The sequence below is a fragment of the Sus scrofa genome, chromosome 14 (genome assembly GCF_054392235.1).
Source record: "Sus scrofa isolate SSC_HxYL_T2T_F1_AM1 chromosome 14, Sscrofa_HxYL_maternal_Yorkshire_Landrace_v2.0, whole genome shotgun sequence".
Taxonomy (NCBI): Eukaryota; Metazoa; Chordata; class Mammalia; order Artiodactyla; family Suidae; genus Sus; species Sus scrofa.
In genome coordinates, this window is record NC_139396.1 from 47,713,662 (window position 1) to 47,728,770 (window position 15,109).

Sequence of the window (15,109 nt, forward strand, 5' to 3'; positions counted from 1 at the left end):
AACAGTTCATGAAAAATTGTGTGTATACATATTATAGATAGGCTATATACATATATCTATATATTTTTACTCACATACATATGGAAAGTGAGAGAGAGAGAGGGAGATGGGTACCGCAAATGTGGTAGAATGTTAACACTTGGGACATTTGAAGATGGAAAACCTGGGTGAAAGATGTGTCAGATTCTTTGCACTAGTCTTACAACTTCTGTAAAACTGAAATGATGTCAGGATAAAAGTATTTTCAAAAAATAGAGAATGTAGACAAATGTCTAGGCAGGAAATACCGAAGAGCTGAACAGAGCAGTGGACTTGGGGAAAGAAAGGATGCACGAGAAATCAAAGAGGTTGGATCCACGGGACTCTGTGACCCACAGGAGGCAGGATGAGCAGGGAGAGGCCAAGGTTTCTGGGTTGGCTAAGCGGTGATGTCATCGTCCACCTCTCACAATGGACAGCAGCATTTGCAAAGAAGCTGGTGCATGCTGGGGAGGTCAGTAACGCAAGGGGGGGCATGTCCCATGGGGCTGTGCTCATGCAAACATCAGCCTCACTTTCCAACCCTTTGGGTCAGGGGGTGGGGGAGGGGAGGAGAAGGGATGACCACCTAGACAGATAATGCAGCCCCCAACAACCCACCAGAAAAGCGCGCTCTCTCCCCTAAAGATGGACATCATGCATCATGAGCTGGTGTTTAGTATCTGAAGGAAACTCTCCTCAAAGACTGTGCTCCAAGAACAGACACGTCCTTGGAGTCCTCTGTTCCTGAAACAGATCTACACTCTTTGCCAAACCCTTCATAATCAGACCTCGCCAGCCTCTCCAAGCTCATCTCTCTCTCTGCATTATCCAAGACTCTCATATGAGCCAACATTCTGTACAGCCCGGGAGTGGGGCGGCGGGGGATTTTCCCCTACTTCAGGCCTTTGCGCATCTTTCCATTCTGGGAGGCTCTCCCTACGGCTGCCTCCCTCATTCCAATCTACTCTCATTCCATTGTCACCTCTGCAGAGAGCCCTTCTCTGACGCCCCTGTTGAAGGAGCTTTAAATTCATGGCCCTTCCTAAGTCCCCTGTCAGGTCACCTATTCTACTGCTTTAGACTTTTCTGACTTCCCCTTGATGACTTATGCACATGCTTATTTTCTGTCTCTATCCCCAGGGGTGTCCTAATGCACCCCATCCTCCTTACTCAAGGCTGGTGTCCCCATTCTATAACATGGCACCCAGCACATAATAGGTGCTTAATAAAGGCCTGTTAAGGAAATGAACAAAGCCTGGGAAGGCTCTTTGAGAACACCCTGGAGCAGCTCCCAAATTTCACAGGGGAGGATTCTGAGACCCCTAAGTGAGGATCATCAGGGGTCCCCTGCTATTTCCCCTGCTTCCTGGCAGAGGCTGGAACACAGTTCTGTCACGCAAACTTAGTGAATGAGAGGGAGACAAGGGTCATTCTACGTCCTGCTAACTGAGAGGTCAGACAGCCACCAGGGATCCTGGAAATCATCAAAAAGCTCTGAGGGAGTTCCCTAGTGGTGCAGGAGGTTAAGGATCTGACATTGCCACTGCTGTGGCTCAGGTTGCTGCTGTGGTTTGGATTCGATCCCTGGCCAGAGAGCTTCTGCATGCTATGACTATGCAACCATCCCCCCCAAATAAAAGCAAGTTCTGTGCTCTGGGGATATAGAAGCCCTGTCCACCTGGGAAGCTGGAATGTCAAGGGTGAGTGTGTGTTCTGGTGATATACTGCTGCCGTTTTTATTTTTATTTTTAATATTTGGATGAGATGTGAATTATTCTGGCCAAAGGGCAGAATGCAGTAGATGGTTTGCAAAGATGGCCACAATAATTCCTCCTATCCCCACATGTAGGCTTGCTTATTTATTTATTTATTTATTCTTTTTATGGCTGCACTTGCTGCGTATGGAATTTCCTGGGCTAGGGGTTGAATCAGAGCTACAGCTGCAATCTATACTAGAGCAATACAGGATCAGCAACATGGGATCTGCAACCTATATTGGAGCTTGCAGCAATGCCAGATCCTTAACCTACTGAGCAAGGCCAGGGACCGAACCCCCCATCCTCACAGAGACTGTGTTGGGTTCCTAACCTGCTAAGCCACAATGGAAACCCCTGGTTCCCTTTTTAAAAACCCCATCCCACAGGACTTGCCAAAGGAAGTAAGCAAATGTGCATTATGCACTTGTCTGAGTGGGGTAAACTGTGATAACTGTATCAAACAGCACCTTGCCAAAGGCTGGTACACCGGGAAGTTGCTGGTGGGGGAACATCCCCAGGGAAAGCGAAGGGAAGCAGATGACAGCACCCACCCCTGCATCCTGGGCCTGGGGAAGAAGGGGGCGGGCGCCTGATTCTGCCCAGCACACATCTTGTCTCTGTGAGCTGGGCTAAGGGAAGCCATTCACAGCCCCTCCCCAAACTCCATCTCAGCAACAAAGCCTGCAATGTGTTTCATCTCGGCCCATCGGATCCAGCTGAGTTTACAGCAGTGGGTGGCTTTCAAACCTAACATTTGATCAAAATGAAAAAGTGGCCCTTCCTTTCACCCGGTGACAAGCCTGCACGTATAAATCACAGCTTTCCCCGGGGAGGGCTCCTCCATGTACAATTGAGGGGGCAGCCCGCCCAAATCCGTCCCCATCTGGACAAAGGGGGCTGGGGCTTTTCCAGGGGCCCTGGGAGCTTTTAAAGGCCCCTTGTAAAAAAAAAAAGGAGACACCATCTGAGCAAGACCCGGGTGGGGGGGGATGGTAGGCAGGAGCGAAGGTCCCCCTTGGAGATTTGCATTTTATTTGGTTTGAGGGCTCAGTGGCAACCACACTCCCAGTTAGAAGCGCATTCAGAAATGCAACGCTAAGATCAGAGGATGGACAGAAATGTCTAGGTTTCAGATGTGATACGCTTTTGGGTTATAAGTAAAGGGAACAGACAAGTGTATCCATTGGCCAAGAAATATCAGGATGGCCAATTTCAAATTAGCCAAGTCACGAATTAATTAGGAGTAAAAATGTTATGGTGGTCAATTAATAGCAGTAAGAAGATAATAGTGCAGTATATTACATCATCCTATAGTAATAATGACAAGAGCAGCAACAGGTCACAAGCGCATGGAGTGGCCACCTACAGCTGGCCAGATGCTCAAACACTTGACATCACCATCTCCTTACCCCCTTTTCAAGCTTTACTGAGATAGAATTCCATACAACCTTGGGTACATTTAAGGTGTACAGTGTGGTGATTTGATACATGTACATACTGGGAAATGATCATCACAATAGGGTAAGTTTGCACCTCCATTACCTACTTATCCTTTTGTGGGGGAGTTGGTGAGAATTTTAAGCACTACTCTCTTAGCAACTTTTAAGTATATGACACAGCATTATTAATTGTAGTCATCATGCTGTACATCAGATCCCCCAAGCTTGTTCAGCTTACAACTGAGGGTTTACACCCTTTGACCAACATCTCCCATTCCCCGCCCCCACTCAGCCCTTGGTAATCACCTTTATTTTCTCTGTTTCTATGAGTTGCACATTTCTAGATTCCACCTATAAGTGAGATCATATGGTATTTGTCTTTCCTTATTTCACTCAGCATAATGCCCTCAAGGTCCATCCATGTTGTTGCCAATGGCAGGATTTCCTTCTTTTTGATGGTTGTATAATGTTCCATTTTAATTTATACTGAAATAGTCCATATTTTCTTTATCCATTCATCCATCAATGGACATTTAGGCTGTTTCCATGTCTTGGCTATTTTAGATAGTGCTGCAAGTTAACATAGGAGTGCAAATATCTCTGAAATCATGAGATATATACACACACACATATATACATGTATAGTATGAGATCATATATATACTTTAGGAAAGGAAATCCTTTTTTCTTTTTTTTAGCCACACCTACAGCATGCAGAAGTTCCTGGGCCAGGGATCGAACCCATGCTGCAGCAGTGACAACCCTGAATATTTAACTGCTAGGCCCCCAGGGAACGCCCAGGAAATCTTTTTTTCCTTTTGGGGGCCACACCTGTGGCATAAGGAAGTACACAGGCTAGGGGTCAAACTGGAGCTGTAGCTGCCAGCCTATGGCACAGCCACAGCAATGCGGGATCCAAGATGCACCTACGACCTACACAACTCACGGCAATGACAGATCCTTAACCCACTGATCGAGGCTAGGGATAGAGCCCACATCCTCATGGATACCATGTCTGGTTCATAACCCGCTGAGCCCCATGGAAACTCCCAGGAATCTCAATCCTTGTAACAACCTTATGTTATAGGCACTATGACTGTGCCATTTTACTGATGGGGCAAAGGAACTTGCCCATAACCAGAGAGCCCAGGGAGGGGCAGGTCCGAGGCAGGACACATCACCGTGACTCTACACGGATGAGTCTTTGCCTCAGAAAAACTGACCCATGTCCCCTGCCTCACATTCTAGCCAAAGCCTGAAGGGACAGGTCTGAACAGAAGAACCTACCAGGCCTTCAACTCCATTGTAAGCAGCTGAAGTGGGGTCGAGGGAGAAGGCTTCGACTAGGATTTTCTTTCGAAATGCCAAAGTTATGAAAATAATTACATTTGATTTGTCTTTGAACCAAATGTAGGTTTTAATTAAGATCACGTGCTTGCCTTCATAACAAAACAAATAATGAAATGTTACTTTCTGTGGAAAAAAATGGCAGACTCGACTTACCCTCACACAACTGAGTGATGGGACTATAAATATGTTTCTATTTATATTTCACGTTTGCAGCTCAGTCCTAAAGAAGGATCTTTGGGGGGTGTGTGCAAACCTTAGTGTGTTTCATCAATTTTATGGAGGCCTTCTCTTGACAATCAAATTGTTCTCTTCCTCTTCTCTGTTCTTCCTGGATGAGTTGGTAGAACCCCCATCAGATGCTCCCTGGCCTGGCTTCTGGTGGTTTTACATGTGGTTGGAACAGCTCAACAACAACAAAAACTCACGTTCATGGATTTGAGGAAATGCTGCATCTTGATTTGAAAACATACTTTGTAAAACACTGCACTGCTTTGCATTATATGGGTGGATATTTCCCACATGCGTAAGTTAGCAAATGATCAAGAAAAAACTCTTGACAGACAACAGACAATAGCTAGAACGCTTTTTAAATAGTCACAACATTAAGGAATCTTTTCCTGAGATGAAACCACTTGCCTCTTAACACTATCTCCTAACAGGGAAGCAGATCATGAACATATGACCACGAGTGGAAAGGATTCAGGGGTGATGAAATTACTATCTCGCTGCTCCCCATCTCCAGACCATATTTACACTCTTTCATGGAATTTTGGGTAGCATTTGCTTGATGTCTATTGCTACAAATTTTTTAATGCCTTTTTTTTTTTTTTAATTGGTGGCAGTGTGCAGTGGCTTTTCGTGGGATCTCAGCTCCCAGACCAGGGATTGAACTCGGGCTGCAGCATCGAAAGCACTGAGTCCTAGCCACCAGGCCACCAGGGAACTCCTGCTACCTTTTGTTTGGTTTGGGGTTTTGTTTTTTTTGTTGTTTTTTTTTTTTTTTGGCCTCTTTGCAGAAGTTCCCAGGCCACGGATTGAACCCAAGCTATAGCAGTGACAATGCCAGATCCTTAAACTGCTGAGCCACCGCCTTTGGGAAAGGCACTGGGTTTGGTTTTGAGCTGAGCCCCCAGCAGTAGCTTAGCTAACCTGGTCACCTCTCAGTAAGAGTGTAGGGTATGGATGGGCACAGCATCACAGGGGCAGGCTGGCTCTTGTATCAAAGTAAACACGCCTTTCCTTGAGAAATCCAAGGTAGACAAAACTAGGAGTTCCCAGCTTTTGACGTTGCTGGCCTCCTCCTCTTACGTCCCTCTGATGAATGGATTCCCCATGATTTAAACCTGCTGAGGTTGCAAGATTGTGGCATTCAAACCTTCCTGTGATGCCCATCTGTTTCCTAATGGGACAGGAAAAAAAAGCAGCCTCTCTGTTTCCTAAAGAAAGGAGTTCCCTGGTGGTTCAGTGGGTTAATGATCTGGCATCATCACTGCTGTGGCGCAGGTTCAATCCCTGGCCCAGGAACGTTTGCATGCCTCGGGTGCAGCCAACAAAAAAGAAAAGAAAGAAAAATGCTAAGAAGAAAGGGCTTATCGAAAGGACTCATGAGCTCTCAGGATGGCTGCATATCTTTCCCAGAGTATCATTTGGAGAGCCGAGTCCTCCGGAATGGGAAGCATCTGGTCTCCATCTTCTCTCCCAGCCACAAGGGTAGGAAGAAAAAATGAAAAGAAAGAGGAGCTCGGAGAAATATGTTTCAGTTTTTGCAGCTCCTCAAAGGCTTGAAAGCGGTTCAAGATGTTCCCCCTCAGACCCTCCAGCCACCATGCATTTTCTTTGCCCGATGACTAAACGTTTCAAGACCACCCATGGAGACATTTGCTAGTGGTGAAATCGTGACTTCAAAGGCTCTGTTCTTGCTGAGGGCACCTTCTGTTTTCCCTGGTACCTGCTCTCTGGAGATTCCCCACACAGACAAGCAGGCATCCTTGGGGCTTCTGGCCAATAATCGGGCCAGAGAACACAGCGGTCCTTGCAGAATTTCAAATATTCTCCCCACGTTCCTTCCCTCCCAATGAAAATTCAGTGACATCAGCCTTCTCTCTCTGCTTCGAGTTTTCAGAGGGAATCTTCTGGTCCACCTGGACCACCTTTTAGGTTACATGTAGGAACTCGGGTCCATGTAGGTGAGGTGACGAACTAGGACCAAGGGAGTCCCCACTGTGGCTCAGCAGGTTAAGAATACGACTAGTATCCTTGAGGATGAGGGTTTCATCCCTGGCCTTGATCAGTGGGTTAAGGATCCAGTGTGGTGTAGGTCTCAGACGAAGCCTGGATCCGGTGTTGCTGTGGCTGTGGGGTAGGCCAGCAGTTGCAGCTTGGATTCAACCCCTAGCCTGGGAACTTCCATATGTCGCAGGTGTGGCCCTAAAAAGAAAAGAAGAAAATAATAATGAGATCGTTATTACAGATATATCCATTTCACACTTGATTCTTCTCTTAGACCATCAGATCACTCAGAGCAGGCACTACTGTTGTACAGTTGGGGCAGAGGGAAACCTTAGCACAAAGCAGACACTCAATAAATACCTGTCAACCAATACACAACTCACATTCAAACCCACCGCAGTGATGTTCATTCTTGCAATTTAACAGAAATTATCATCCTTATTTTTCATTTTTTTATTAAAGTCTAGTTGATTGACAATGTTGTGTTAGTTTGAGGTGTACAGCAAAGTGAGCCAGAGTGAGAATTCAAAGTGAGAATATATATATATATTCTCTTTTAAAGTCTTTTCTTTTTTTCTTTTTATGGCTACATCTGAGGCATATGGAAGTTCCCAGCCTAGGAGTTAAAACGGAGCTGCAGTTGCAGGCCTAAGCCATGACCACAGCAACGCAGGATCCAAGCCGCATCTGCGACCTACGCCTCAACTCAAGGCAACGCCGGATCCTTAACCCACTGAGCAAGGCCAGGGATCGAATTCAACTGCTCACAGTGACAACATCAGGTCCTTAACCCATTAAGCCACAATGGGGACTTCTAGATTCTTCTCCATTTAGGTTATTATAAGATATTGAATACAGTTCCCTGTCCATTATATGGTAGGTCCTTGTTGCTTATCTGTTTTATATACAGTAGTGTGTATCTGTGAATTCCTAGCTCCTAATTTACACCTGCCCTTTTGGTAACTGTAAGTTTGATTTCCAATGTCACAGAAATTATTAAAAAATTAAGACATCCTTCATCCCAAGTCCTTATGGGTTCTAAATTGGCATTTTCCCTTCCCTGCTCTAAAACGTCACTCTCATTAGCATGCTTCAAATTAGTTTGATCCTGCTTTAAAGACTAATTAGCCACTGTCTTTACGTTAGCACCAATCAAGGGCCTGTCGAGAGGTGTCTGTTTGAGAAGTGAGACCAATGTGAGCGCCCAAGAAGGAACAGAACATTCCTTAGGTGCTGGAGGTCTGTCGAGGTGCCACATGGAAGGGGTTGAAGACAGCATCTCAGTAGGGAGTTTTGCAAGAGGAGCCCAGACTCAGAGGAACCCAAACGGAGTGTTTATTTACTCTCAGAATAGGGTCAGAGGAAGGATCTGTTCAAAAGGAGCCAGCGTCTTTGTTCTCGATACAGTTACAGGTGATGACAGGCAAAAGGTCCTCAAAGCTCTTCACAAGGACCAGGAAGTAGAATGGCTGGTGACGAGGAAGCGGATTCTGCCCCTCTGCTGCCCCTGTGACATCTCAGGCTTCCTGAAGCCTCAGTCTTCTCAACTGCAAGATGGGGACACCATTGCCTCCCTTGCTGTCGTGGGGATCTGGTGCAGGGCAGGCAGTGACAAGTGTGCACACATCTGGCACATGGGAGCCAGCACTCGCTGCGTATCTGCTGCTCCTGGGTGTGTGTGGGTTGGACCAGCCTGCATTTGCCTTCCTGTTTTCTTAAGAGATCTTGGGGCACATATTCAAGTGTATCCCTGTGTGAGCAGGTTTTCTTGCCACACATCTTGAAGGCTCAGGTACACACACATTCAGATCTCGTCTGCTTTTTCCTTATTCTCCTCAGGACTGTGTACTGCCTGTCTCCCCACCTGAGCCCCGATGCGCTTTGAGGTCACCCGGCCCCTCCCAGCCCTCAGCCCAGGCCCATGGTCCTTGCCCTGGGGTCCAAGACAGCATCCCATGACCTGCATGGTTAAGACTTTTGCCCACAAACTTACACACTTTGGACTGGCTCTGCGGGAAGCTCAGGATATAGACACACACCTACACGACCACCACCTACACACACAACCACACACACACATCTCACCCCCACCACCTACACACATACACACATCACATGCACATATACACCACCACCACCACCTGTACATACAAACACACACCAACCCCACATACATACACATATCACCACCTACACACACACACCACTACCTACACAAATACACATATACACACATCACATACACACAAACACACATATCCCACCTATGCACGCAGTACCACCACCTACACACACAAACACACACACATTCCACCCCCCCACACCATCACCAACGCACAAATCACATGCACACACGCACACCATCACCTCCTACACACACACACACTACCAGCTATACACACCACACACACAATTAACTTAAAAAATGGTCACGATACTCTTCTGATATTACTTCAGAGCACTTCCTACCAATTTTTTAGTGAAGAAAAAAATCCAACTCTGACATTAGAAAATGCAAAAAAGAACAGCAATACTTTCTTCTGCTTATGAAGCATGCCTGTTAATTCAGACGGCAAGCCCAGCCACGGGTTCTCACGGTTTGAGCCGGGTAAACAGATCCTGAAGACGGAAACGGCTGCACCGCGAGGAGTTTGGGACACTTGCTTCTTTACCAAAGAGGTTTTATAATCCTTCTTCCTCTGAGGCGTCGTGAGGGGCGGGGGCCACAACCTGCCTCCACCATTGTTTGAAATTTTCACCTCTCCCATCGCAGGGGAAGCCACCCAGGGAGGGGAGCCTGCCCTGCTCCGAGCCTCTGCGCTGGAGGATGCTGTCCTGTGTCCCACGCATGGGGCTCGGAAAATCGCACAGCTGGAGCTGGACAGAAACTCAGCTCGGGTGGGACTGCCTGCGCTCTGCGGTGGAGTGATGGGGGGGCCACCCTGAGAAGGGTGAAGGGCCCTAGGGAGAGTTGCAGAGGGGCACGTTTCTTCTGTCACCTCCCAGAGAGGCAGCAATAAGCAGAAACCTAGGACTGGACGGGCCCTGCTGCTGGTGATGGAGGTGGGGCCCCCGTGCATCCTTTGGCTCCCTCTTTTATTTATTTATTTGCTTTTTAGGGCTGTACCCACGGCATATGGAAGCTCCCAGGCTAAGGGTCCAAATGGCATTGCAGCTGCCTGCCACAGTAACGCTGGATCCAAGCCGCACCCGCGGCCCACACCGTAGCTCGACGCAGCGCTGGATTCTTAACCCACTGTATGGGGCCAGGGATCAAACCCACATCCTCATGGATACTAGCTGGGTTTCTTAACCCACTTAGCCACAATGGGAACTCTCTTTTGGGGGGGGCACACCCATGGCATATGGAAGTTCCTGGGCCAGGGATCAACTGGTGCCACAGCAACAACCTGAGCCACCACAGTGTCAATGCTGGATCCTTAGCCTGCTGTATCACAAGAGAATTTGGACCTCTTTTAATTTAGCAATCTGACTACATCAGGACCAAAAACAGCACATACTGGGGGTGATGGAGCTGGTGTGGGAACCCTGGGATGGCAGCCTCCACGAGTTCAAGTGAAGGCGTCGGTAGGTAAGAAAGCCAGTGTTGAGTTCCTGCTGTAGTGCAGTGGCTTAAGAACCTGCATGCAGTAGCTTGGGTCGCTGTTGAGGGGCAGATTCAATCCTCACCCCAGGCGAAGTGGGTTAAAGGATCTGGTGTTGCTGGAGCTGTGACATAGGTCATAGCTGTGGCTCAGATTCAGTCCCTGGCCCAGGAACTTAAGTTTGCCATGGGTGCAGCCATAAAAAAAAAAAAAAAAAAAAAAAGAAAGAAAAAGAAAGAAAGCTAGGCTTGTAAAGGTACTTCACTTAGTACAATCATGTCTAAGTCCATCCATGTAGCTGGACATGGCATTATTTCGTTCTTTTTATGGCTGAGCAATATTCCACTGTATACTCATACCTTATCTTCTTAACTTGATGGAATTCTTGGTCCCTATTTTTTTTGACTTCCACAGAGGCAGGACTTCATTGAAATATTTCTCCAGCATTCGGCAGCTATAAGCCAGGGATGCTTGGAAGTGACAGCTAGGGGACAGAGAGGACCTTCGAGCTTTTCCCAAAGAATTTCCTTCTCATTTCCATGCTCGCAGGTTGGACACACGGACCCCCAAAGAGCGCTTCCATTTGAAAGGGAGGGCACACTGAAACCCTCTATTCAACTCACTGGGTTTCTTAATATAACATATGGAGATGTTTACAATGCAGGTGTGTGGCGCTTGGGTGTGGGTTGGGGGAGAGGCACAGACAGAGACACAGGTAGAGACTGAGAGACTTTACATGAGTTTGAATATACATGAGATTTCTACCTCTTCTATTTATCTTGGCTACACTGTAAAACCCATCTCTCTTTTAGGTGGAAATAAGGATGCTTGGAGCAGAAAAACAAAAGCAGCCTCCCGAGAAAGGCGAACCGCAGAGCTGACAAGACTCATTACAAGGCCAGCCATGCTGTGGGGTCTCTGGAGTGGGCAGGAGGCTGCGACATTAACACATGGTTCATTACAACCAAATTAGAGGCTGGTTCCTCAAGGGCTCCAGAAATTAGGGACGGTCAGCAGCAACCTGATTTTCCCATGAAAGCAGGAAGCAACCCGTTCAAGGCTGGAAAATCACCAATTACAGAGTTGAAGCTATTTAAATGCAGAGACCCCCTGCTTTCGTCTCTAGCTTTCTGTTTTAACTCCATAGCTTCTGGGTGTCAACACCCTTTTCTCTAGGGAACTGTGGTCAGTCAGAGAATCACTGATGTCCTCCTAAGTGAGTAGGCAAGGAAGGAACTCAGTTTAAAAGCCCTGTACTTGTACGTGTGTGTACAGTGCAGTCAGTCACATTTGGCTAATGAAGATTCAACTCTCTAAGAAAGAGAATAATTTCAAGCATCCCTCCATGTGGTTATTATCTGATTCAGGCAGAGGGCCAAGGGAGAGGATCTGGGTTTTGATTGTCCTCGTCGATCTCAGAACCCCCAGTTTCTTTCCACATCAGCCTCCCCAGCTATTTGGTTATTCTAGTCTTTAAAGACACATTTTTCCTCAACTGCATTCCACCTGGCCATGAAATACAAGTTAAACATTTTTTCTGGAGTTCCACCTGAGAAAAAGCCATTGGGTTCTAAGAACAGAGGAGAAAAACTCAACTTTTCATGCCCTAAGGATGCCCAAGGGTGATTCACGGATGAGACCATTCATTTACTTATCCATTCTTCCAATACATATTTGCTGGGTGCCCACTGGATGCCTGGTACTATTGTGGGTGCTGAGGACACCACAGAGGACAAAACAGACAAAATACCTCCCCAGTTGGAGGTGACCTGCTTGTAATGGAAGTCAAACAGCAAACAAGATAAGTAATAACATATAGAGTAGATGAGCTGGTGACAAGGCAGGGAAGGAAAATGGAGTGTGGGGAGGCAATTTTAAATAGGATGCGCTGGGAAGCCTCACTGAGCAGGTGGGATGTCAATAAAGCCCCAGGGGAGGCAAACACAGTGCATGCAGGGCTTTGCAGGCAAAGGAGAAAGTGCAAGCAAAGGTCCTGGGGTCAGAGCTTGACTGAAGCATTTGAGGCTGGTATGGAGGAGGGGAGGGGGTCGGGAGGGGAGTGTGTGTGGAGGCAGATACAGATCATGCCCTCCTGGTGACTGTAAGGACTTGGTCTTTATTCTGAGATAGAAACCATGGAAAGAGTCAAGCAGAGGGGCAACATGGGCTGACTTGGGATTTAAGAGATCACTGAGATGAGAGTGGCATGAACAGAGCTAGTGTGGCAGCAAGAAACTAGTTTGGAGGTTCTCAGAACCAACCATCATGCTACATGGTTTTCTCTCGAGGTGCACGGAAACGGAGCTTCCTATAAGAAGCAACTCCTGGTGCATTGCTTACTATAGCTACAGCCTCACGGCGGCAAGAGGGATGGTCCTCAGGTACACCTCCGTGTGCGATGTGCCCGGCCAAAAACTCTGTCCTCTCCAGAGCATTCCTCTAGAATCGTCATATTTCTAGTGCTCCCACTCCCTCTCTTCTTCCCGGCCTTTTGTTATCCAGGTGTCCAAAGGGCTGGCAACCAGAACGATTCCAAAGAAGACTTGATTCTATGCCAAGAGTCATGAGAATTCAGCCAGGCTCTCACTCCCAGCTCATCCTCATGGTCCAGTCCCCCTGTGAAAACAGATGTGTCTCTTTCAATCCTAAGATCACTTCTTCTCTGGGCTTCTGGTTGGCTTAAAATGGAATACTCTATCAAGAGGGTTTTCCTTTCCTCCTACAGACAGCATGTCCTTAGACTTGAGTGGGAGAGGTTTAGGGTCATCATCGTAAAGAAAGGAATTCCTCAAACCAGGATGCTCTACCCACTGGATGGTTTACCCACAATTCTTGGAGGTCATAGGATGTGATTCTGGCCAATAGCCATGCTCAGAAGATGTACTTGTCACCAGCCCCTGGTTTGGGCTCAGGTTCCTGATCATAAAGTGTGTGGGGGTGGAGGGAGTGAGGGAGTGGGGGGCTGCCTCCAGCTTATTTAAACTTTCATTTAGTCTCTTCACATAGCCCCTAACCTGGGTTTGAGTTCATGGATCCATCCCCACAGCATGCTACAGGGTGTTCTAAAGTCTGCTGATAAGGTGCAAATCACATCAGGCCAGAATGACTCCTGAAAATCCTCTGGAACCACCCAGAAAGGACAGGGCAGTTTCACTGATTCCTAAATCCAGCACAGCCTCCTATTCCTCTTGATGGAGCCCCAGATAAAGCCATGAATCTGAATTTGGATACCACGTTGTGAAAGGAGAGGAGGGAGGGAGGGGAGGAGGCGGGGAAGAAGGAAGGAAGGAGGAAAAGAAGGAGGGAGGGAGGGAGAGAGGAAGGAAGAGATGGAGGGAGGGAGGGAAAGAGATAGATAAATGAAGATTCCTACACCCCAGTGTTCACAGCAGCACTATTTACAATAGCCAAGACGTGGAAGCACTTTAAATGTCCATCAACAGGTGAATGCATAAAGAAGATGTGGTACATATATACAATGGAATTCCACTCAGCCATAAAACAGAACAAAACAATGCCATTTTCGGCAACACAGATGGACCTAGAGATGATCAGACTGAGTGAGGTAAGCAAGACAGAAAGACAAACAACATATGATATCACTTTCATGTAGAATCCGGACTATGACACAAATGAATTTATTTACAAGACACAAACAGGCTCACAGGCATAGAGAATAGACTCGTGGTTGCCCGGGGGGTTGGGTGGGGGAGGGAAGGATTGGGAATTTGGGGTTAGGCAGATGCAAACCATTATATATTTATAGCACGGATAAACAAGGTCCTACTGCAGAGTAAAGGGAACTCTATTCAACACCCTGTGATCGACCGTAATGGAAAAGAATCTGGAAAAGAATATATGTATATCACTGTGCTGCACAGCAGACACTAACACAACATTGTAAGCCAACTGTACTTTAAAAAAAGAGAAGGGGAGATAGATGTAAAACAAGGCCTTCTACCTCTGCCCCCCTCTATTGAGTGGAGTGCAGGGGGGTCTTCAGACCCAAACGTGCTCACACGAGGGCACCCATGGGTGGAAGTTGGTCTGCTCTCCTGTCTGTCTCACTGGCTGAGGGCCCTCAGTTTATGTCCCCCAAATTAAATGTGCCCCAAGTTAGCAGATAGAGATTATTGACGCTGGGCTCCTAGGAGAAGAAGAGATGTACCAACGCCCCCACCCGCCACGTGCCCACCACTTTTCTTTGTTGACATGGACATTTGTTCTGAAACATCATCAGAGCATCCACATTTTTAAGAACTCCATGTGTCAAAATGCCCTCCTCTTCTCAGGTGGTTCAAATATAGTATTTATTTCATAAAAGAAAAACAAGTTGCAAAGGATAAGAAAAGCAACAATGAATTGATGCTGCCCACCTGCCTCTCTGTACCCTGCACTGTTTTTCAGCAAGTCACACCCTTCCCCTCACACGCTCACCTTGCCCCTATGAGGAGAAAAGGAAGACCCCCAGGGGCTTGAGCTATTCTACCCCAGTTCACAGAGCCCTGCAGGGACAAGATTCAGAGTCAGGCTGTCCCCATGCTGTGCTCTTGAGCCCTGCAGGAAAGCAAAGAGAATCATTCACAGGAAGCACACACCCTGATAAAAGCCTCAGTGGGAGGAGGAACTGAGCAAAGTAAGCATCTTAAATGGAATGGCTCTTTCTGAGCAGTGCTTGGTGGTCCTGCCCTGGGCTTTTGTTCAGAAA

At 47.2% G+C, this 15,109-nt stretch overlaps 1 protein-coding gene and 1 long non-coding RNA gene across 6 annotated transcripts in view; one reads left to right on the forward strand and one right to left on the reverse strand.

The window, feature by feature from the left end:
• Positions 1–15,109, reverse strand: part of TMEM132C (transmembrane protein 132C) — a 403,977-nt gene that overhangs the window by 306,960 nt on the left and 81,908 nt on the right. The window lies entirely within an intron of this gene.
• Positions 5,384–10,176, forward strand: LOC146396530 (uncharacterized). The gene is made up of 2 exons (XR_014827214.1): positions 5,384–5,620; positions 6,071–10,176. It is a non-coding gene; the product is annotated as an uncharacterized LOC146396530 (long non-coding RNA).